This window comes from Brienomyrus brachyistius, unplaced genomic scaffold (assembly GCF_023856365.1).
Source record: "Brienomyrus brachyistius isolate T26 unplaced genomic scaffold, BBRACH_0.4 scaffold39, whole genome shotgun sequence".
Classification (NCBI taxonomy): domain Eukaryota; kingdom Metazoa; phylum Chordata; class Actinopteri; order Osteoglossiformes; family Mormyridae; genus Brienomyrus; species Brienomyrus brachyistius.
The window spans coordinates 3,350,853-3,373,646 of NW_026042314.1; the positions used below are offsets into that span (position 1 = coordinate 3,350,853).

The 22,794-nt window shown below is 40.2% G+C and overlaps 2 protein-coding genes and 1 pseudogene across 3 annotated transcripts in view; 2 read left to right on the forward strand and 1 right to left on the reverse strand.

The window, feature by feature from the left end:
- The window catches only part of LOC125722480 (cytohesin-2-like), a 256,228-nt pseudogene that overhangs the window by 167,165 nt on the left and 66,269 nt on the right, over positions 1 to 22,794 (forward strand).
- The window catches only part of LOC125722512 (uncharacterized), a 249,238-nt gene that overhangs the window by 151,118 nt on the left and 75,326 nt on the right, over positions 1 to 22,794 (reverse strand). The window lies entirely within an intron of this gene.
- The window catches only part of LOC125722481 (cytohesin-2-like), a 62,523-nt gene that overhangs the window by 37,230 nt on the left and 2,499 nt on the right, over positions 1 to 22,794 (forward strand). Inside the window, exon 2 of the mRNA XM_048998661.1 lies at positions 21,304 to 21,426. The gene's annotated coding sequence lies outside the window, so the exon portion shown is untranslated. The remainder of the gene's footprint in view (positions 1 to 21,303; positions 21,427 to 22,794) is intronic.

A 22,794-nucleotide genomic window follows, 5' to 3' on the forward strand; every position in this document is an offset into this window, starting at 1 on the left:
TATAAATGATAAAGTATCAAAATCACAGTGTTGCCTTATTTTGACGCAGAGAAAGTAATTTCAGTGTTACTACCACATATGAGTTAATGGCTGCAAATGTTGGTGTTACAAGTGCTGGTAAATAACGCGGCGTAAGTTTAACTCCAGTGTGTTTCTGAAAAACGCACCGCCTTCTGCCTGCTGTCATTCGGCGAACGTGTAGGAGGCTATTCTGGTAACAGGTAAAGTTGTCATTCACGCGCATTACCTGTTAGTAAGTGTTTTACTATATCACACACCTTACGTCCTTTATAGTTGTAGTCCGGAGCACTCTGTATCCATGCTAACTAGCTAGCTAATGTTAACATGATGCAGTACAGTCTTCCAGCTTGGGGATTCCCACCCCTGTCCGCGGCCAGTATTCCACAGGGGGTTTGCGGAGGTGTTGGTTGCAAATGCAAACGATCCCTTCATGTTCATGTGTTGTGTTCTAATGTGTAAATAAAAGATAACTATCAAATTCAATGTTTATGTCCTATTATACTAGATAAGACTAAAATAGTTTGCCCTGCATATGGATGCCATGCAGTCAGAGTATGATCAAGATAGGGTGTGAGTGTGGAAAAAAGACAAATGTAACAGTATTTGAGGGAAGAGTGTGAAGGAGGGAAATGTAGGGAGAAGGAGGTTCCTCGGAGCTCCGAGATGTGTTTGGCTGTAATAAATCTGGAATATAGCTATATGACATAGTTTTTGATAAAACCAGCATTTATTTTTTAGGTTTGTCGAGCTCCGTCAAAACAATTAGAACGAGTCCATTATGTAACTGGAACCCCTCTCACATGTAAACACAGTGACACACTACAGCATTGGTTTGTTGTCTGAGGCTATGATACTGACCACAAACACATTCTCAAATTTCACTGCACCAATCATAGCATATGCAGGCAGAAAAATGATAGCAAAAAACATTCAGCATTAGACTCTAAAACCGTCTGTAATGTCTGTGTTTATCCAGTGGACCATAAATTAAAATAAGCTTTCCTATTTCAGTTTCTTTCAGATGTTATAAAGTAGTAAATAAAGAATCATATTAATTAAACCATGTATTACTGACTATCAGACAACTTCAACAAGTTACCAAATGGATGCAAAATCAAAGATATTCATTTGCGCCTGGCACTAACCATGTACTCCTTCACAGTACTAAGCCATAGAAAGGGCCCCAATGAAACCCCTGCATTCCTGCATCGCAGATACTCTAATCTCAGCATTTATAAGATTATATTTGTACTACCTGCCAATTTTTATATTAGATGAGACTAAAAATTGAGAAATATCTATATGCAGAAGTAGTTTTTCCTGATAAGAAGGATAATATCAAGACTGTCAGCATTTACAAATCGAATTATGACATATCTGAGTAGCCCAGACTGTCCGGAAAATGGCTGACTAATGTACATACAGTGTAATAAGCTGATAATCAAATGGATAGAAAAACGCTCAATAATAGACAGGATTCAAAGGGTAAATAAGGTGCATCATGTGGAAGAGAAGTTAGGTGGCATTGGGGTGCATTGTGAGTTTCATCTGGAAGCTAGAAGGGAACAAACAGGGCTTTGGGGGGGGGGGGGGGGGGGGACTTCTCCAGGGGCTACATCGCTCTACCTTTTTTTAAAATGATTTATTTAAAAAAAAAAAAAATCTTTTCTTCTTACACTATAATGGCAGGTTTAGGACTAATACAGTACAGTCATAACCAGTGTCAGGGATTCTATGCATTGCTACACAGAGACAAGTCCAGATATTGAGCCCAAGGCTAAAATTGTGGTTTACTTACAAGTGCACTTTGCTGGGCAGTGGGGGTGTTTGTCCTTCTCTGCTCACATTTTCCCCTCTTATCCTGTCTTCTCCTCCGCAGCCCTTCCTCCTTCTCTCTGTTGCTCCTATATTCCCTCCCCTCCAGTCATCTATGTTCTCCTTCCTCTGCGGTCTCTCCTCTTCTCCCATTCTTCAGTTATACTGTCTTCTCCGCTCTCCCTGTATCCCTCCTGTCTTCTGGTCCTGTCGTCTTTTCTCCAGTCATCCCCTGCTTCTCAGTCATCTCTGCATCTTTTCTCTCATTTGTTTGCTTATTCTTTGATTGTTTGTGTTATTCGTTAACCCACCACCCTATGCTGGATGAGTCTTGATGTTTTTTGAAGTTTTTTTAAAGTTAGGCTTCTTCCTTTGTTTTTGTGCCATATCTTCTGCCCTCTTCTGGTTGCGGCAGTGCATGACACGGGTGGAAAATAGGGTTTTTTACAACACACACATCAAAACCAAAAGGATCAGGAAGGATCAGAATTCCCACTCTCCTTACCAACACCTCGAAAAGCCAGGCCTTGCCGTGCCAAGTACTTAACTTCAGAAGATTTTTCCTCACTTGCTGCTGCTCTTTCCAGCTCATCTGAAGGTTGAATATTAACAGGATTGATCTTCTGAATCCATATCATCAGTGCTAATCTGTGGCACTGCCTGTCTTTATGTGCACTGAATTTCCCCAGTGCCTTTTCCAGTTTCGCATGCCAGTCTTCACAAGAGCTGAATCTGTCTTTCATGCCAGTTTAGACATTTGTGTTACAAATTATTTTGCACAGTAGAAACAAAGAACCCCCTTAAGAAGAGGGGGAGCTGTAATGGAGCCCAGTGTGATCTTTAAACCATTTCTCCTGAAAGCAGGGTCTCCTGTTTGATAGACGTGACATTTACATTTGGCTGATTTGGTGAAGGTCCAAGCTCCTCCCCCCTCCTCCCTAATACACCTTCATCTTCACCTGCCTGTCTGCTCTCTCTCTCTCTCTCTGTCATTGACTCACACTCAGTCTCCCTGATTAAATGCTGTATCTGAAATACACACCACAGGCCAAACTAAGAAGCATATTAAACTAACATCAGGATCAGGCTGCTGTGACGTCATTATTCACTCTTAACCATCAATATTTGCTCCTTTTCTCACTCCCCTCCATGTCGCCTGCATTCTCTGCCGTCAGCAGCCTCTTGCTGTCTCTCCCTCTTCATCTTTACTCTCAGCACAGCAGAGTTTACATGAAAGCAGTTATCAGTAAACAAGTGGTGCTTCTTGGCATGATGCTCAGGAATGGATTTCTAAGGATTTGTTACCTGAATGGGAATGATTAATATATGAAGAACCTTTGACTCACATACTGTATACGTCTATCATCTGACTGGCACTAATTATCTCACTGTCTGTACTTACTTTCCTGCTTTTCTGTGGTTGCCCAAAAACTCACGATTGTCACACTTCCTCTTCATGATGACAAGCTACTCACTGTGAATAAATGCTGACTGTAATAAAACTATTTGCATTTAAATCACACATTAATAACGCAAAATACCTTAAGTAAGCAAGTATAGCTTTCTACAGTAATGGAATATAAAATTAATTAAACCTATTACTGTCTACAAAATAACACATTCAGCACTATATCAGACTTTACATCAGCTTTCTGACCATTATAAATATACCTGAGTGAGCACCGTTGTTAGTTTCTAGGAGAATGTGCAGTTAATAACATTTCCAGGTAATTTAACCAGCGTAACTGCACATGAGGCAATTATTATAATTATAATCGTAGTAGGGGTAGGGGGCGCTATAGAGCGAAAGGGTGACTACGCCACTCTGTAACTGTCGCTAAGACGGTTATTTTATAATCACCTTTTGCTGGTTTGATTTAATATAGAATGTATACTGTGAAATGTATGCCAGTGCCCTCTGCTGACTATTTAATTGATCCGTGTTAACCCTTGAATACATGGTCAGGTGACGGAATAGGGTAGGAGTAAATGCATGCTGGGAGATTCATGGAGTCAACTTGTGGTTTGTCGGCTTGTCACGGCAGGATCTGTAATAACTCCTAAGCATTTGGTCAGAAGGCGCACACGGTAATTTATATTTATTGTATTTACTTGTTGTCTTGTATTGAAAAGTGGAATTGCGGTGATGTATGAGCCGCTGTTTAGCGGTAATATCATGGATCTTTTAGAATGTCTTGTAAGATTAAATGTAATGCAGGAATTTAATAATATGTTTATTTTATAGTTTTTCACGGTGTCTAGAAGAATAAAGACGGAATAAACTTCAACATCTGTCAGGCGTATGTTTTCTGTACCAGATGAAGAACTTTGGGAGCTGTTATATCTTATATAGTAAAGGTAACCTTACAGTAAATGACGTCTGCTGTCATCTGACGCTATATAGAAAATGTAATTAAATAAGATTAAATTTACCTTCTGCGAGGGGCACCCTAATATAATGATATATATAATAATTATAATATTATATAATTATATAATTATAATAAATATAATATAATTATAATATAATAATACACTGCTGTCTGTCTGCCATAAAATAAATAAAAGGGGGAATTGGAATTGCATATGACTATTGAGATTTTTACTAATTCACATAAGGGACAGCATAAAGGGTTGTTTAATTCAGTATGAGAGGAATTCATATATTTGTGTGATTATGATAATCACACTATTATAACTTGATAGTACATCTCTTGAATTGAACTAATTACAGTGTCATGTATAACACTGTACTTTTTAATACATTGTTTGGCAGAACAGACTGCAAAACTGTAGTCTCAATGGAAAGCTGGATGAAATTCCTAGGGTGGCGTAGTCAGCTGTCCACTGAGTCTACAGTTTTGTAGTTCGGTCTGTCACAGTCTGGCGAGGTTGGCAGGATCATCGTCCTGAGAGCAGAGACGTGTGTTCAGTGTGAATGACTCTTCAGTTGTTTTTCTATTTTTAATTACCTTTTTATTCCTATCCATGTCTTTTTTTACTTTTGTATGCTCATTATTTAGCCAGTACAGCTGTTTTTATTGTAGTCGAAAACAACAGTGAGTGCCAGTCACTGGCAAATCCCTTGGTTCCCGGTTCCACTCCATCTGTCCTCTGGTGGTCCCCTTGAGCTGTGGACCCCTTTCCAGTGTTCTGCAGCCAGATCCTCCTGAGCCGCACGGAAGCGGAAGTTGGCAAAGTGAGATGCGGCAGTAGGCCTATGCATGCAATTGACTGGAGTATGGAGAGTAAAGCCTTTCGTTTTCTTTAATAAAAGTTGTCCTTGTATTTTCTCATATGCGAGAACATCACAACTGCCACTGCACTTGTTGATGTGTAAGTGTGCCCTATTCAAACAATAAAGAGAAACTACATGCAGCACTGAAAAACTATTCCACGGCCAAAAAAAATGTAAACATTCTTTCTATATCAGAAGCCAGTCTCTGACTGAAATTTCTATAAATCTTTATATAAACTGATAGCAATTAACCTAAGAGTGCATGCTTGGATTGTAGTATCTGCATGTACTGTGGAACTAAAAAGAATCATAATCAACCGACTATCATTCAGAATCGTGGAGCTCAGGAGCATACTTACACTGAAAAAGTGACAATTTATCTAAGCATTTGGACTCTCATGGTTAAAACAATGCTGATTGTACTTTTCATTATCACTGACCAGTTGTTTTTCTTTGTTGTGCTGTGCAGCAGAACGTTTCACAAACATATCCAAATTAAGAGCCTTTGCACGCTGTCTGTCAGTTTGCACACACACACACACACACACACACACACACGAACAGTCAAATGCATTCATACCTGTATATATATATATATATATATATATATATATATATATATATATATATATATATATATATATATATATATATATATATATAAAATCAGGAGTGATACTTTCACCACAAAATGTCACCCATGTGCACTGTGTCTTCGAGTAGTGAACCAGTTTTCAATACAATGGTTAAAAAGGCTCAAACCTTCAGTGCCTCGTTGTGCCATCTCTACCAGTGTTTTTTGCAACAGGGAAAATACAACTTTTATGCTGGCCTTAGAAGCACAACTTCAAAGAATAGCTGCCATGCTTCTGTCTAGCATGGCACAGGGAGTAAAATGGTATGGGACTGCTTTGGTGCTGGTAAGGTGGGTGATTTACACAGTACTGTTTCATGCGAGGTTGGCAAAGAGACACCCAGCAATGCACTTTATTATCATGTCACTTAAATATCACTTATGCCCCTTCAGTATCAGGCCAAGTACAAACACTACACAAGCAGAGTATTCTGTGGGGAAAAATTAATGTCCTCAACTGCTGAGAGCAGCGTGCTGGTGATGCTCTGTGCTCATTACATCTGTGAGCTGATTACTTTCTGTAGTGCTTTTTGGTGCTGGTAAGGTGGGTGATTTACACAGAGTACAAGGTGCAATGAACCAGCAAGGTTACCGCTCTGTTTTACAACTCATGCCACCCCCTGTGGTCAGCACTTCTATCAAGCAGCAAGGCTGATTCAAAGCTGGTGAAAGATGAGGAATCCAGAGAACTGTCCTGCTTGACTGGCCTACAGAATCATCACATCTCCAGCCTGTCAAGCTCATGTGAGACCAGCTTCACCGTGAGGTCAGAGAAAATACCAAGCCAGTCCCACCTCTGGGAATAGCAGGATTGAAATTTCCCCTAATATTGTCATAAACGGACAGCTCTAATGGCAAAGGACTGCAAAGCTGTAATTGCTGCAAATATAGTTTTCATACAGTTTGATTAATTGAAAATGGAGATGAAACTTATTGCAATATTTATTATATCACAAAGCAGAAGGCAGCAGGGAAAAGTAAAAAAAGAATCACCCCAGATGGGACTTAAAACCACAATATCCAGCTCAGAAAGTCAGGGCCGTGGGCGTTTGGCCAGTGGGGCAACCGGCAGACCTGAGCTTATGACCGGGACACTTGACTCACAATGGAAGCTCAGCAAATTATAAGCAAGCCTGCAAAAGTGACATGAATGGATCTGTGTAATCTATGGTAAAATGCATCTTGGGGCTGAGACATTCAGTCCAGGAGAAGATGACATCCATCACTGGATCTCAGTCAAACGCGGCAATTGAGTTTCCGCTATGCCTTTGGCATTTAATGTTTGTGCTTAGCTATAGAGTGGCAGGAACACAAATGAATGGGAAGTTTTTTTGTAAAAAAAAAAGAACATTTGCATTACAGCAATACGTCACACATGACTATGTAAGGGAATAGATGAAACCCTGCATACATCACTATACCAGTGCAATTCAGTACGAAGTGCATTGGCATGATTCGTATGATTCCTGGTTTATTTGGAAAATTTAGGTCCACCATCAGCTAAGTGTTATATTTATGATGCAAATTGATGACACTATTTGGCAGACACAATATCAGACTGAATTTATTTTATAATTTTAAAGGTTCTGGGTGTTGGACATCCTGTTAGCCTTAGAAATCTATAATGCTCCCCCTCAAGAGAGAGTAAACGACTGCAGGGCATTACAAAGGTCCAGAATGGATTTTTCATTTACAGATGTCTTCTTTGCCTCTCGTGACCAGTATCTCACTCCGGACCAGTGGTGGATCTCGTACTCAGGCACAGAGAATGGGTCCTTCCGCCCCGTGGATTTCCTCATCCCCTCAGCCACAGATTCCCTCCAAGCTGATGGGGTAACTATGGTTGGCAGAAGTGGGGTTTGCTGTTCACTGTCATCCGCTTGACGTTGATGGACCACTTGCTGAGCCTGAGGATGGTGGTCTTTACGTATCCCCACTGTTAGGCCTCTGCACACCCATTTCTTTTGCTGACCTGTTGCACAGAAACATTTCATAGTAAACTGTAACATGACTACAGCAATTATTTCAATGTTGTTCAGTCAGTGAGAATCATTTACATAGTAGGGACCAGATAAGCAGGAAGGGAGGTGGTGTTGCAGAATATGTAAAAGAAAACTTGCAGGCAAGGGAGCTCACTGATAAAAATATAGCTAGAGAAGCTACAGCGCCCTCCACAATTATTGGCAGCCCTTGTAAATATTTGTGAAAAGGGTTAGAAAAAATTTACATTTTCTGAAGTAACTTCATCTTACACTGAAAAAGTTAGAAAAATAATGCAGTCATTGGTATAGAGTGTAAAGAGGAAGGGGCTGAGGACACACCCTTGAGGGGGTCCAGTGTTGTTGATCACAGTTGCTGATCTGGCTGTGCCTATCCTTACAATCTGTGGTCTATTGCTGAGGAAATTATGGACCCAACGGATGAGAGATGGGGATATGTTCAATTGAAGCTTCTTGATCATCTGGTGGCGTTGAATGATAATAAAAGCGGAACTGGAGTTAATGAAGAGGACAGTAGCGAAGGTGCCTGGAGATTCAAGGTGTTGGAGAAGGGAGTGGAGGAGACATATTACAGTACCCTCTGTTCCGCTCTTCACCCAGGAGGCAAACTGGTATGAGTCCAGCTGCGGTCTGACAGCTGGCTGGATGATATGGAGTATAATTTTCTTTAGGCATTTCATTATTATCGATGTGAGTGCTACTGGCCGGTAATGATTTAGCTCAGAGGGACGAGGTTTCTTAGCACCCGGGACGATGGTAGAAGTTTTCCAAATTGTAGGAATGCTCACCAATCTATATGAGTTTCAGAAGATGGAATGAAGGATGGGAGCTTGTTCTGTGGCGAATAGCTTCAAAACTTTAGCTGGTACACGATCAGGCCCGGCGGCCTGGCCAGCTTTGCATCTGCTTAGCTGCTGCCTCACATCCTCTACAGTAAAGGGGGGGTTTGTAGGATCATCAGAGGGAAGGCCATTGAGCAGCTCCTCACAGACAGCAGAGTAGTCCTGCTTATCGAACATTGTATAGAAGGAGTTTAAGGAGTCAGCAAAAGTTGTAAGATCATTACCTATGGGATGAAGGTCATGGTAGGGTATTTGACCAGTGAGTAACCAAAAGGCCTGTTTGGTGTTCATTGTACTGAACTCTTGCTCCAGTCTATTCTTATATTTGAGTTTGGCATTGATTATCTCATTCTTTACTTGTCTACTGAGTGACTGGACAGAAGACCAGTCCTTGCATAGAAATGCTTTGTGTTTTCCTTCAAGCTGTGCTTAACATGGGAAGTAATACTGGGTCTGTAGGTAGGATATCCCCAGACAGTTCTGGTGGGAATATTGGAATAAATACAAAACTTGATGTAGTCTGTAATTACAGAAACTTTATGGTTTTGATCACCCTGGAAAATGTCCCAATCTGTACATGCAAGTGAACCTTATAGTCGTTCAATTGCCTCCTCCGACCAGAGGGTGGCCAGGTGCACATGCGGTTTAATGTTTAATGTATCAGTTCTGGTTTGCAGTGAGGTAGCAGGAAGACAACATTGTGGTCAGAGTGGCCAAGTGGAGGATGTACACGCGCGATGAAGGCGTCAGAGATGTTACTGTAACATAAGTCCAGAGTATTAAGCTTCCTAGTGGGAATATCCACATACTTATGAAAAGATGGCAAAACAGCGTTGAGATTACAGTTGTTAAAATCACCCGCAGTAACTCCGGGGCGTCGCGATATCTTGCCGTCATGGAGGTGGCATCTTCACACACTAGCTCCGCCGCTGCCTTGGTGTTGGTGCTTGGTGGAATGTAGACACAGCTAATTACTACAGTAGGGAATTCCCACGGAAGGTAGAAGGGGCGTACAGATAGAATCAGCATCTCTGTCAGGTGTACAAACAATGGGGTGTACTTTAATATTCGTGTACCACCGCTCGTTGACAAATATGCCGACCCTACCACCCCACTTATTACCTGACTGAGACATCCTGTCAGTCTGCCAGATCATAAAATTAGAGAGAATAACCTCAGAGTCTGAGATGGTGTCATCAAGCCAGGTTTCAGTCAGGGCAATAACATAGGTGATACCGATCCACCCGACACTTGGCATGCAATAAGTCCATTTTATTCTGGAGTGAACATACATTGGCCAGTATGATGGGGAGTAGCGGTGGTCTGAAGGGTCTCCTCCTCAACCTGGAGCGTACACCTCCTCACCTACCTCTTTTACTCAGGCGAAACTCCAGAGGAAGAGCAACTGCCGGCCTTGAAGTGATAGCCGACCGCAGTTGGAGAAGCTCCCCTTTACTGTAGGTGAGTGGATTGTGTCCATTACCTATTGGTTTTATTGCTGAACAGTCGTCGCTGATCCAAAGGATTATGAATGTAATCCAGAAAACCTTGTTCAGGTTCGGCATTTCAGGGTTTCATCTATTCCCTTACATAGTCATGTGTGACGTATTGCTGTAATGCAAATGTTTTTTTTATTTATTTCCCATTCAAGTAATGTTTGCAGTTAGCTCTTCAGCTAAGTAAAAACATTAAATGCCAAAGGCATAGCGGAAATTCGATGAGCGCATTTGAGTGAGATCCAGTGATGGATGTCATCTTCTCATGGACTGTGAGTGTTAATGTCTCAGCCCCAAGATGCATTTTACCATAGATTACACAGATCCATTCATGTCACTTTTGCAGGCTTGCTTTTAATTTGCTGAGCTTCCATTGTGAGTCAAGTGTCCCGGTCATAAGCTCAGGTCTGCCGGTTGCCCCACTGGCCAAACGCCCACGGCTCTGACTTTCTGAGCTGGATATCGTGGTTTTAAGTCCCATCTGGGGTGATTCTTTTTTTACTTTTCCCTGCTGCCTTCTGCTTTGTGATATAATAAATATTGCAATAAGTTTCATCTTCATTTTCAATTAATCAAACTGTATGAAAACTATATTTGCAGCAATTACAGCTTTGCAGTCCTTTGCCATTAGAGCTGTCCGTTTATGACAGTATTAAGGGAAATTTCAATCCTGCTATTCCCAGAGGTGGGACTGGCTTGGTATTTTCTCTGACCTCACGGTGAAGCTGGTCTCACATGAGCTTGATAGGCTGGAGATATGATGATTCTGTAGGCCAGTCAAGCAGGACAGTTCTCTGGATTCCTCATCTTTCACCAGTGTGCTTTGAATCAGCCTTGCTGCTTGATAGAAGTGCTGACCACAGGGGGTGGCATGAGTTGTAAAACAGAGCGGTAACCTTGCTGGTTCATTGCACCTTGTACTCTGTGTAAATCACCCACCTTACTAGCACCAAAAAGCACTACAGAAAGTAATGAGCTCACAGATGTAATGAGCACAGAGCATCACCAGCACGCTGCTCTCAGCAGTTGAGGACATTAATTTTTCCCCACAGAATACTCTGCTTGTGTAGTGTTTGTACTTGGCCTGATACTGAAGGGGCATAAGTGATATTTAAGTGACATGATAATAAAGTGCATTGCTGGGTGTCTCTTTGCCAACCTCGCATGAAACAGTACTGTGATGCAAGACAGGGAGCTCGCACCCCCTCATTCAGAGAAGGGCACAGAGTGCGGCTGTGGAAACCAGCGCATGTGCAAAAAGGGCATTAGAAATTCTCTGCACCCATCGAGACCCATCCTGGCTGACGGGAAAGCATGGCATGCTGCCCATTTGGCCTCAGTACCCAGTGGACTTCCCAAATTTCCAGCCCTGCCAAAGACAGGTCCTGAAAGAACAGTTGAGCTTGGAATGGCCTAAGGAACTGGAAGCTGTGCAGCCAGGGCACACAAACCATCATCGGCTCAAGGACTATGGAACTTCACAGAATTAAACAAAGAAATGAAATGCATGTTCTGAGCGTGAGTTTCTGGTTAGAAAGAGATACCTTAAAGGAAAAGAGAGATTCAGTGTAAAATATATAACAGTTGTTCATAGATCCTCTTACTGTGGTCCTCAGTGAATGGAACATTTCTAATTGTAAATGATTTCTGTTGGAAGCAAAACAGGCAGTTCATAGTGAAAAGGTTGTGCACTTACAGGAAGGCACAAGCACAATGTTTTTTGTTGAACTTACATTATTGTTTTGTCTGGGGTGTAATGACCTTATAGGAAGAAATGTTACAGGTAAGGCGTGTCTTTTATAGAATACAGTGCTGCTGCAGGAAGAAGAATACATAAGTAAAGGGGGGATGTTGCGTTCAGTTAGTAATTGTTCTGTTTTCCATATTACTGTATGTCACAAGAGGGTGCTGTAAGGCTGTTTTATTCGACTTCAATTCCTATTCCAAGAGTCAAGAATGGGTAGTTGATCCCAGGTAGCAGTTTTCCAGATTATCAACTTCAAAAACTTAAAAATATGATAGGAAAAAAGTCTTTGTAAAATTAAGAAGTATATAATACTATGAATGACAAGGGGTCTTAATACTTTTCATTTAATTTTATTAACTCAATCTTTTGCTGGCAAGTATACCTTTTAAATTATATACATAACAGTACAACTGCATTATGTGTGTCTTGTATGCACACTCCATACAAAGTAAAAGGATAGGGCGGCTACTTCATTAATAGTATTTCATATTGATACTTTACATTTCCTTTCTACTGCCCAACTCCCAGAGGACCATACAGTTTTATTACAACATAGTAGTCTACCGAAATGTCGATACTAATCATACATTTGAGTGACATGACTAAATAGATATATGTTGACACACAGACATAAATAAAAACAATTAAACTCCCTCTATGTGAAAATGACATGAGACACATGTCCTCAATGTTAAAATATCCATTATTGTAAAAAATGACCATCGTTGCCAATGTTATATCTCAGGTCTCAGATTACTTTGTTTAATGTCAATTTAACTGGAAAAAAATCATAGGAAAAGGCAACCTTATTTGGCGACGTTTAGTAAGCGACTAGCTGGTTAATGATGACTATATCTGTTCCTGACTTTCCTGTCAGCTCCTCGGGGATGGCTAATCTTCAAATTTTATTACAAATACTACAACTTTATTTTGTGCCTTGCTTAAAGTAAAATATCTCCAGACTACTAAATACCGCGTTAATGGTGACATTTTTAAACTGATTCGCTTCTTTCGCCTCACTCTTTTCTATGTGACGGGTGGGCGTGGTTGATCTAGCCGGCTCCCGATTGGCGGGTATTCGGTAGCTCCTGTGTCATGTGACGGGTAGTAGCGTAGGCAGCACCACCATAGATTTGAAAGCCTGGATGCCTCGTTGGGTGATACGCCATATTGGCACGGTAATTGTGAAATAGAGGATTGATAGATATGACTTAGTGAACCGACTATTTTCGAAACTGCAACAACATGAGGAATGTTAAAACTAGAAAACAGGGAATCACATTCACAGGTAAAAAATCTGCGGTACGGTCAAATAAGATACATAACATGTTTACTAGCCTGTGACACTGACGGGATACTAGCATGATTAGTTTTCGTTGAGAATACTATGAGCAGTACTACATAAATTTGGGGGGGGGGCAGTAGTGGTGGGCTTGTTTATTTATTCTACATAATTGTAAGATATAAATGCGTTAATTAGTAAAGAAGTTATGGCCAAAAGATCTTTCCATCTACACCCTGACATGTTGCTTGTTTATGCCTAATTACCGCTCCAAGATGGTGGCGCTGCTGACACGTTGTGGAAAAGCGAGATGAGGCATCTAGGCTTTCAAATTCATGAGCACCACGATGTACTTCGTTTAAATGGGAGGTTCACAAAAAACTATTAAAAGATATTTTAGAGGGGCCTTAATGCTATCTATCCATCAAAGTTGTTCTGCTGGGAGTTGTTCAGGTTTGGAAATATCAGCCGTAGAAATGTCATGCTTCTATCGAAGTACACTACTCGTATCTCTGCGCATTAGACAAGCACGAGCTGCCTGGCGATATCTGCTGCGCAGTGATATTATTGATGTGTGGAGTTGGGTAGAAGGAAATAGTTCGTATATTAAACTGCTCGCGACGAAGTCTGTGGATCTTCTTAACCTGTTCCTGATTTCTGGTAAGAGATATTGCTGTTGAATTTTTCAAATGCGTTGTTCTGGCGCTTTAAGTAGTGAAAGCAAAATTGAATCTTATTATATTGCTTATTCATTAATGAGTCGCTTTATCATATATACTGCTCAATGTTTTGATTTAATAATTCAAAAATTCAAAAATACTTCAACATTTAAAATGGTTCATGATTTTCAGGAGCGGTGCAGTGGTTAGCACTGTTGCCTTACACTTGCCTGTCCCCCCATCCTGGGTTGATTGATGGATGATTTTCAGGTCACACCGCCCCCTCAGAGCCCACCAGTCAGTGACTGTCTCAGAGTGTGATGTAATACACAAAGTCCACACCACCCACTTTTAAATGAGAAGTAAAAACACACCAGCTTGTCTCAGCAGACAGCGGCTCTTATCATTTAAGGGGAAAAGGATGAGATATCAAAAGTAAAAATAAATATATCACGTTTGGTTAATATCAAATGAAAACAGCCCTGCAATAATATATTGGATTCTAGGATATCATCTATTAAAAGGGTGAATCTATTCTAGCAGACCATAAAAATCCAATTATGAACAGTGAAAATGGGCATAATAGGTCCCTATAAACGACAGGTTTCTGTCCATGGTGCTGAAAACCAGGATTGGCAGATTTCACATTACAGCGATTCCCCCACTATATCGCGGATTTTTCTCTGACGCCTCACAATTCTCTGCATATCCCGTACATTGTTTGTGGTCCGATTGTTTTCGTTTTGTTCTAAGCCCTACGATGGAAGACGTTGACCATTCAGGAGAAGGTAAAACTTCTGGATGTGCTTCGGGAAGGAAAGCGTTATGCGGACGGCGTTCGCCATTATGGCTTGAATGAATCAACAGTACGCTACATGAAGAAGGATGAAAAGAACGTGTAAGAGCCATATATGTTTTTATTTTTATATATTCCATTACATATATAGAGAGAAAGTTGTGTGTGTGTGTATATATATATATATATATATATATTACATGTTATTATTTTATTTTTATTATTATTATTATTATGTCACTCTTATCCTTAGCCCGACAAACAGATATATGTGTTGTTTTAATGAGTTTACATGTGTTTAAAGCATGTGGGATGGGTATGTTATGGCTTAAACTTAAAAAAAAAATGTATATGGTCTTTCTGTATCGTGGATTTTCACCTATCGCTGATGGGTTTGGAACGCATCTTCCGCGATAGGCGGAGGATCAAATTTACCTTTTTAACCTGATTTGACTTCAACCCTCTTATTTTGTTAACAGAGTGTGCGGGGGAATACAAAGGATTACAGTGGGAAATAGGTGATTTATATTGACCTTAATTGTCACCCAAGTGACTCTGGACAATAAGTTCAATAATGCTTCCCAAAAGCTTCTCTCTTTTTCACTAGTTACACTTCATTACACCGAAATCAAGGAAGAATCAAATGTACAAGCACATTATACAAAATATAAGATGCAAACACATAAAAAATATTATGTAAAAACATTAAAAACAGATTTATATATATTGTGCAATTTGAAACTTTACATTTAGACCTCACTTAGAAAACGCAGGTGATGACCAGCCCAACCAGCAGTTCCGTCTGGTTGTACAGAATACCTACTTCAATTAAATTTTGAGGTCATGACTAAACTAAATTTCAGCTCTGCCTTTAACATCACCAGTTAGATGAAACTGATCATTGCAGAGGGAAATACAGTGAAGCCATGAAACATACTAGATGTAAATATATTAATTTTCACATACACTTGAGCTCAGTGAATTCAAGCGCGTCATACACTGTAAAAAAAAAATCCACCAAAAAATGGAAAATGTACTGGCAGAAAATTACCAGCACATTTTCCGTTAAGTTAATGGACTCTTCCTTCAATTTACAAATATTGTATATTCAGTTTTCCACAGTTTCTTAAATGATAGTTTATTTTCATTTTTAATTCTTCATTCTGCCAATGCAGATTTGTTTGTTTAATAAATATGTTCGTAAAAGTACAACAAGTAATTTGAGAATATAGTGATTCACTGCATTGATTATTTTTCATAACTCAATGGCCCATAAACATACAGTTATCCATCTGAAGCTGGATTTAAACCAGCAAACTTTGGATTACAAGCCCAAATACTTGAGCTACTGAGCCACACACTTACACTGACTCAGCTTAAGTTGCAGAGACACAGTGGACTTTCTGTTGGATGTCAGACAGAACGGCAAAGGACCCCTCACTAACAGGAACCTAAAACACACAAACACTTGGGAACACTTCAAATGCGTGATCTGACTCTGCAAGGGGAGAACATGTTCATGTGGAGTCTTGGCTTTTCACAACGTTTCATTCCTGCTTATAGCTAAGGTTTTTTTTAGCCGTCGTCACTCTAAGGTTGCCCATTAATGGTTTGGAATTGGGAATGTAAAGCTGTTTTGTTAGCATGTCTGCCTTACAATTCCTTTACTGTAAGTCGAGGCCTGCTGGAGCTCAATTCTGCTTCATGGCACTTGTATTTACTCTTTATTTTGCATTACATTATGTGTGAGACTAACCTCTTTCTCTACCTCTCCATTCCTCCTGTCGAGCTCCATACAGAACTAGTGGAGAAAAGGGGTGCTTGGAGGGGAGACGAGATCTCTGGATGCCCACTTAAGAAATATCTGCATTACCTTCCAATACACCTTCCAAACTTAAGTGGATTGAACATGGGTGCTGTTGAATTAATTATAAAATGCACTGTATTAAAAATTATTTTGTTTATATAACATAAAATTGAACTATAAACATGAAATTTAAATCTGTTGAGTTTATATATTGACAAAATAATAATTCTGAATTTTGAACCCTCATTGAACAAAATTAAACTTAATATGGACAAATGGAAAGCATTAAAAATTATCCTTATGGGGGGAAAGTTAATGTTACTAAAATGGTTGTGGTGCCTCAAGTTAATTATCTCTCTATGATGCTTCCATTTAATATTCCGGAAAGGATATTTAAACAGTACGAGAGTATAGTAAAAGATTTTTGTTGGGAAAGAAAAAAACCTATAGGATTAAAATTACTTCGCCAAGGGAGGTCTAGGATTGCCAGATGTTAGATTATATAGCATGTCATTTTAAATAGCCAAACTCTACTATCACTGGAAGAATGTGAATTCTGATGTGGACTGGATAGCTATCGAGAGCGATTTGGCTTCACTATTTCAACCTCTGCACATTCTGTCACAATGGGGGGACAATATAAGAAACACAAACCCGATAATATCTTTTTCGAGGAATATATGGATCAAAATACATAAGAAGCTTAAAGTATCACATGACATGCAGCCATATTCCTCAATTTGGCACAATCCTGAAATACAAATAGGAAAAAGTATGGAAACAATGGCAATCCAAAGGGGTGAAAACTCTTTGGGATTTATTCGTAAATGGGATGTTTATGTCATAATCAGACTTAAAGAGTAAGTATGATGTAGGAGGAGGAGGGAGTTTTTGGAAGTTTTTGCAACTGAGGCATTGAGTCACGAGTGTTAAAATAGAGAAGATGAATGGTTAAGAATACTTTCTAGAGTGGGGAAATATTATAGGGAAGTAAAAGGTAAATTTATTCAGTATAAAATTATACACAGATAGTACTGGACACTAGTTAGACTAAATAGAACTGGACTAATTAATACTGATCAGTGTTGGAATTTTAGAAGGCAGGTGGGGGTTTATTTACACATGCTGTGGCAGTGCTCTCAGGTATATCCATTTTGGGGTAGAGTTCTTGGTCTCCTGGACAAATGGCTAGGCTTTACTTTACCCCGCAAACCCGACTCTGTCTGCTAGGAGATAGAGTGGAATTGCCAAAGGGGAATAATAAACAGTTTAAGGCTGTGATGGTGGGACTCATAACTGCCATGAGGGTAATATTAAGGCATTTGAAATCCTCAATAATCCCTAATATATAGAAATGGGCTGATGAGATGATTAAGGCAGCTTCATATGAAAAAATGTTGGACAGACTAAATGGGAAAAAAGATATGATGAAAATGTGGGAACGTTTCTAGGGCCATGTTTTTGAAGGATAAATGGCTGGGAGGTTGAACTAGTGATTGGTCATATTGTCAAATGTGAATGGCTGAAGTGCTGTAACTTTTTGGTTTGAAAAATAAGAAAAATTTGAATTACAAAATAAAATGTTCTTGGAAAGTAATTTCATGTAACCATTTGTCTTAAAATTAATTACATCCAACTGTACATTTTTTAGTGTAGGTAGGTAGATGGATCGATAAAATTAAATAATGATTACAAATCACAAATAACTATTACAGTTATGGCCAAAAATATTGGCACCCCTGAATTTATGTCAAAAAACACACCCCTTCTCCCAGAAAATTGTTGCAATTACAGATGCTTTGGCATTGTCATATTAATTTCTCTTGTTGGCACTTGAAGAAAACAAAAAGAGGAAGAAGGAAAAACAGGAATGGGAGACATTCCACGCAAAAGGGCACCTGCCCTTCTCATATTGTCTCAAAAACCCAAAGCCCCAGAGAGCAAGTCAGAGTGGTCTGGGTTGATTGTACACCCAAATAGGCCATTTGATCCATGTTGATCTTAGTCTTTCTCATGATGGTGGGTAAATCTGGGGTGGCTCTTGTGGTCCTCATATGAGGTCTTTGGTGCACATTAAGTGAGGCAGATACAGGCCACCCATTGTGTACCTCTGTGCCATTTAAATGGGCTTGCAATCTGAAGAGGTGTGAGGTCACAGTGATTTAACACTGGTCCACTTTTTCTTATGGCCTTGAGCCAGGTCATGACAATATCTTGTGTAGCACTAATGACGTAATGGCATCTGCTCATGTTATCTCATAACTTGAAGCTGTTTGTGCAGCACAACCCACACGGCACCAACAAGACATTGAGAACAATCCCAGCAGCCCTCGGCTCTCTTACCCAATGCTGTTATAAGGGGACCAAACTTCTTTAAATTTCGCTTCCACAGTGGCTTTAGAAAAAAATAAGCAAATCACGCAATGCTATTGAAATTATTAAAACATAGAGATTAACAGTCAGATATGTTTTGTGATTTTAAATGAGGAAGTGATATATTTGATATAACATGAATGTATTTCTTATTTCTTTTTTTTTGGGTTTTCTGTGGTGAGAAATGAAAGCTACAGGCATGTAAATATTGCTTCCTGTAGTAACTTGTAAAATGTTCCTCATTGTTAACAATCACATTACATGTGAAGGTGTCAGTCAGTGGAAACACATAGTGAGGCACGCTGGCCAGCCATTGTATTCGTTCAGGACCAGCCCATCAAGTAAAGGTTTCAGCACCACGGACAGTGACCTGTGTTAAACTGGCCTCAGGTTCCTACATTGGCTCTATGGAATTTTCTGTAAATAATTAAATGCCACTGGCCCCCTACATGCGGAAATGTTTCCCCCTCCCCCAGACTTCTTCAGAGAGCTTTGGAGGACATTGTCTGCACGCTACCAGAGGCAACTAAGAATGTGCTTGAGTTGGGAGGAGGCAGTAGTCCCCATTTTTCCCTCCTGCTGTAGAGGGTCATCGGGAGGAGGTGGGTTTGCTGCTCTCTTTCGTGTCTCTTCAGCAGGTGGCTCTTAGAGATTTGTCTGAGAAAGGTCTGTACCAGGCTTGTGTTAAAGTGCTGCATTTTCGGGCACTGAGTGGACTGGCAGATTCTAGGTGGTCAGGTTTGTTGAGGCCTGGATCTTCCCCGCGGGGATGTTGGAGGTCCCTGTACAAGCCCCCCATTGAGAAGCACACGGTGGATCTTCAGTGGCAGATTGTGCACGGGGCAGTGGCCACAAACAGACAGGTGATGCACATTGATCCCACAGGGTGGCAATTGGTTTTCTTAGCTAATCTGTTTCTTTAAAACAAAGAAATGGATTGTTTACTTGTGTCTTTTATTCTACATCATAGATAATGCGAACCTTCATATAAGTAAGAGGTAATATTTTGCTCAGTATCAGTTCAAGTTCAAATACTTCAGGTTTTTTATTTGACAAAACACATAAAATTGTTCAAATACTTCAGGTTTTTTATTTGACAAAACACATAAAATTGTCATGCAAAGTCATTGATTTATTTTTAAAACTATTGCACTGTGATACATTTAACATCATATTTTCAGTTCTGCCAAATCTCATATTGACAGCTTAGTGGTTTTCCAACGGCTTGTGGTGTCACATGGTGGTCGAAAATGATATTACAGGCTTTTGTTGAAATTACCTTAAAATTCATCTGGAATGTATTGATTTATGCCATAATTAATGATGCAAATTAACACAGATGGGGCCATTTTGACCCCATTTTGATGTTTTTGAAGAGGTAGATGGTCCAGTTGGCTGTATTAGTCAGTCTGCTAAGAAACATAGCGCCAACAAGCCCATGGCCCCTTTTCATGTAAAACTTCGTACAGGAGGCTGTTTGTGCAGTTTAGTGCCTTTGTTAGCCTCGGCTCCTGTAAATCATATAAGCACACCCACCACACCCCCAGGAGTATTCCGCGTGCCCCCACCGGCCAACCTGCTTGTCCCCCCCAACCCACAGACCGTCTGTAGTTCTGAAATTTATCCACATGGCTGCTGACCAAGTCTAAGGTAAAATTTCCTAAATGAAATTTTCAGTAAAATACATTTTTTTCCTCTAATCTGGGAGACAGTGCAGAATTATTGGAGTCGGTCCTAACTCTGTCTTGAATATGTACCCAGCAGGCACCTAGGACTCGTATCTCCCTCTGAGAATATTTCTAAGGCGCTCAGCAGCAGAAATTCTCCATCCTAGATGAGCCTGCAAAGTTCTGTAGAAGTTAAATATACTTTAGTCAAATAAAGGATGAGACAATTTACTTAAAGCATGATACAGTTCATATTGCTCTTCAGGCTTCGTGATAAAATATTAAAATTATGGAGTACAAAGTTGTACATGCAAAGAATACAATGCAGAGTGGCAGAGCGCCTGGCCCAGAGGGTTTAATGGAATTTATCTTAATGTCTTTATTCTATTTTACTTTAATTTTTACCATATTATTCATTGTATTGTTCTTTCGATTTTATTTCTATTTTATTTTTGCTAATACACCGGATCTGAGTGCCTCATTTTGTTCCCTTCATGTAGAACACGTTTTGTAATGACAATAAAACATCCTTATCCTCATCTAAATCACACTGTCTAACTACTAACCTGTTTAAATAATATAATTGGATCTCAAAGGTTAATTGTCACTCAATTACCCCCTCAGCCCAACAGTACCACAAACACCCAACATTCACGGAAATTTTCTCCTAAGTTGTTTTCCCTGCCTGGAACAATACCACAGCAGTCACATGGACTGATGTTTCAAAACATTTCAGAAACCTTGCATTGAAACTTGAGGTCTTTAGGAGGGATCAGTCCTGGGTGGCAAAGTTGCCACCACAAAGGTTTTTGATTAAGGGATTCATGATGCCAGGTAGCCATCTTTCACAAGCTGGTGGCCTGTGCCACTGATGCCTTTGCTTGGTTTTTGTATGTCTGTCCTGGTTTGTGTTCTTGCCACTTCAGGTTCCCTGGTTTTGGTCTACATTCCTCGGTCCTCTGCTGTGGAGTCTACCTTCTGCTTCACCTCATTCTGGAGCCGCCCATCCAGTCAGCGGCCCATGTCCCCCTGGTTCCCTGTTTCCTGAGGTTAGTCTGCTAGTCTCCGGGGCCAGGGGGCAGAAATCTGCCATGTTGGATGGGTGGCCCAGGTTGGGGTGCTCCATCATAGACTGGTACATGAAGGATTATAAATGGTTTTTAACCAGTATGTACCGAGTGTGCGTCGTGACGAAAAGAATGTCATGGGAACATTTAGGACTGACTGCAGTATTAGTTCAAAACATGATTGTGTTTTTCTTAATTGTTATTGATTTATTTTTGGATTATTAATTTTTTAAAGTAACTTGATTCAGTTAAAAGGGGTTTGTCCATTTGCTTTAGCAGAAGTTCGTGTAAGTATGATGTTCACCTTCGTTTTTCATAGTCTAGTCTTTGCCAAGTTTTATGCTTATTTCCCCTGATTAAGTTAATCTGACGTGTGTCTAGGAGGGTCATACAGGCTTTTTGTTTGTAATGGAAGCACAGGGTCTGTACTTGCAGCTTATTTGCCATGCTAATAGAAGCATTTTACCTTCCTCTCTAATCTCTTTTTTTCTTGGCTCTCACTGCAGTCTCCTCTATGCTAGGGTTTCTCAACCCAGTCCTTGGACCCCACTGCAAAGATCCACAGTTTTGCTCTGTCCAAGCTCTCAGCACAGCAGTAAAAGGTGACTGTTTGGTTCATGCATGCAGGGATCTGGGACAGAGCAAAAACGTGGAGCTGTCTGGTGGGCTGAGGAATGAGTTTAGAAATGCTGCTGTATGAAGTATTAAACCATTTGACCGGTTGGATAAATGTTAAAATGTTTTCTCAAAATATAAAAAGAGATAATCTTTTGTTTTGCGTCTCATTACAAGCAAACTTGTTTTTTGTTTTTATGTCACTCTAGTATTTGATATCTAATTTTCAGTCTTCTGGCAATATAATCTGGTGAATGGGGAAAGACTTCCAGCAGGGGCTCCGGTTTCCTCCCACAGTCCAAAAGTGCGCAGGGTAGGTTAATTGGCAAATTAAAGTTGTGAGTGTTTGCGCCCTGCAGAGTGTTGACTCCTGCCCAGGGTTGGTTCCTGCCTACGCCTGTTGTTCCAAGGACAGGCTCCGGTCCCCCCAGCGACCTCAGTTTGGCTTGCTGTCTCCCCGCTTGGTTTTCTTTGGTTTACGTCTTCACTAGCCCCCTCGTTGCTTTGACTTGTGTGTAAGTTATGTATGTGTGATTGTATTGCTGCATAGGGAGTGACTGCTATTTTGTTTTGCAAGTGTGTGTTGGACTCTGTTTATTTGGTTAGGGAGTGAGGTGGAGTGTTTGTCTTCTGGTTTTCTTTTCTTTTGCACTTAGGTGAGATTAGCTGTGGGTCGCACTTGATAGTTGGGGATTTTGTTTGTTATTTTGGCTGTGGTCACTCCCAAAGTCTTTT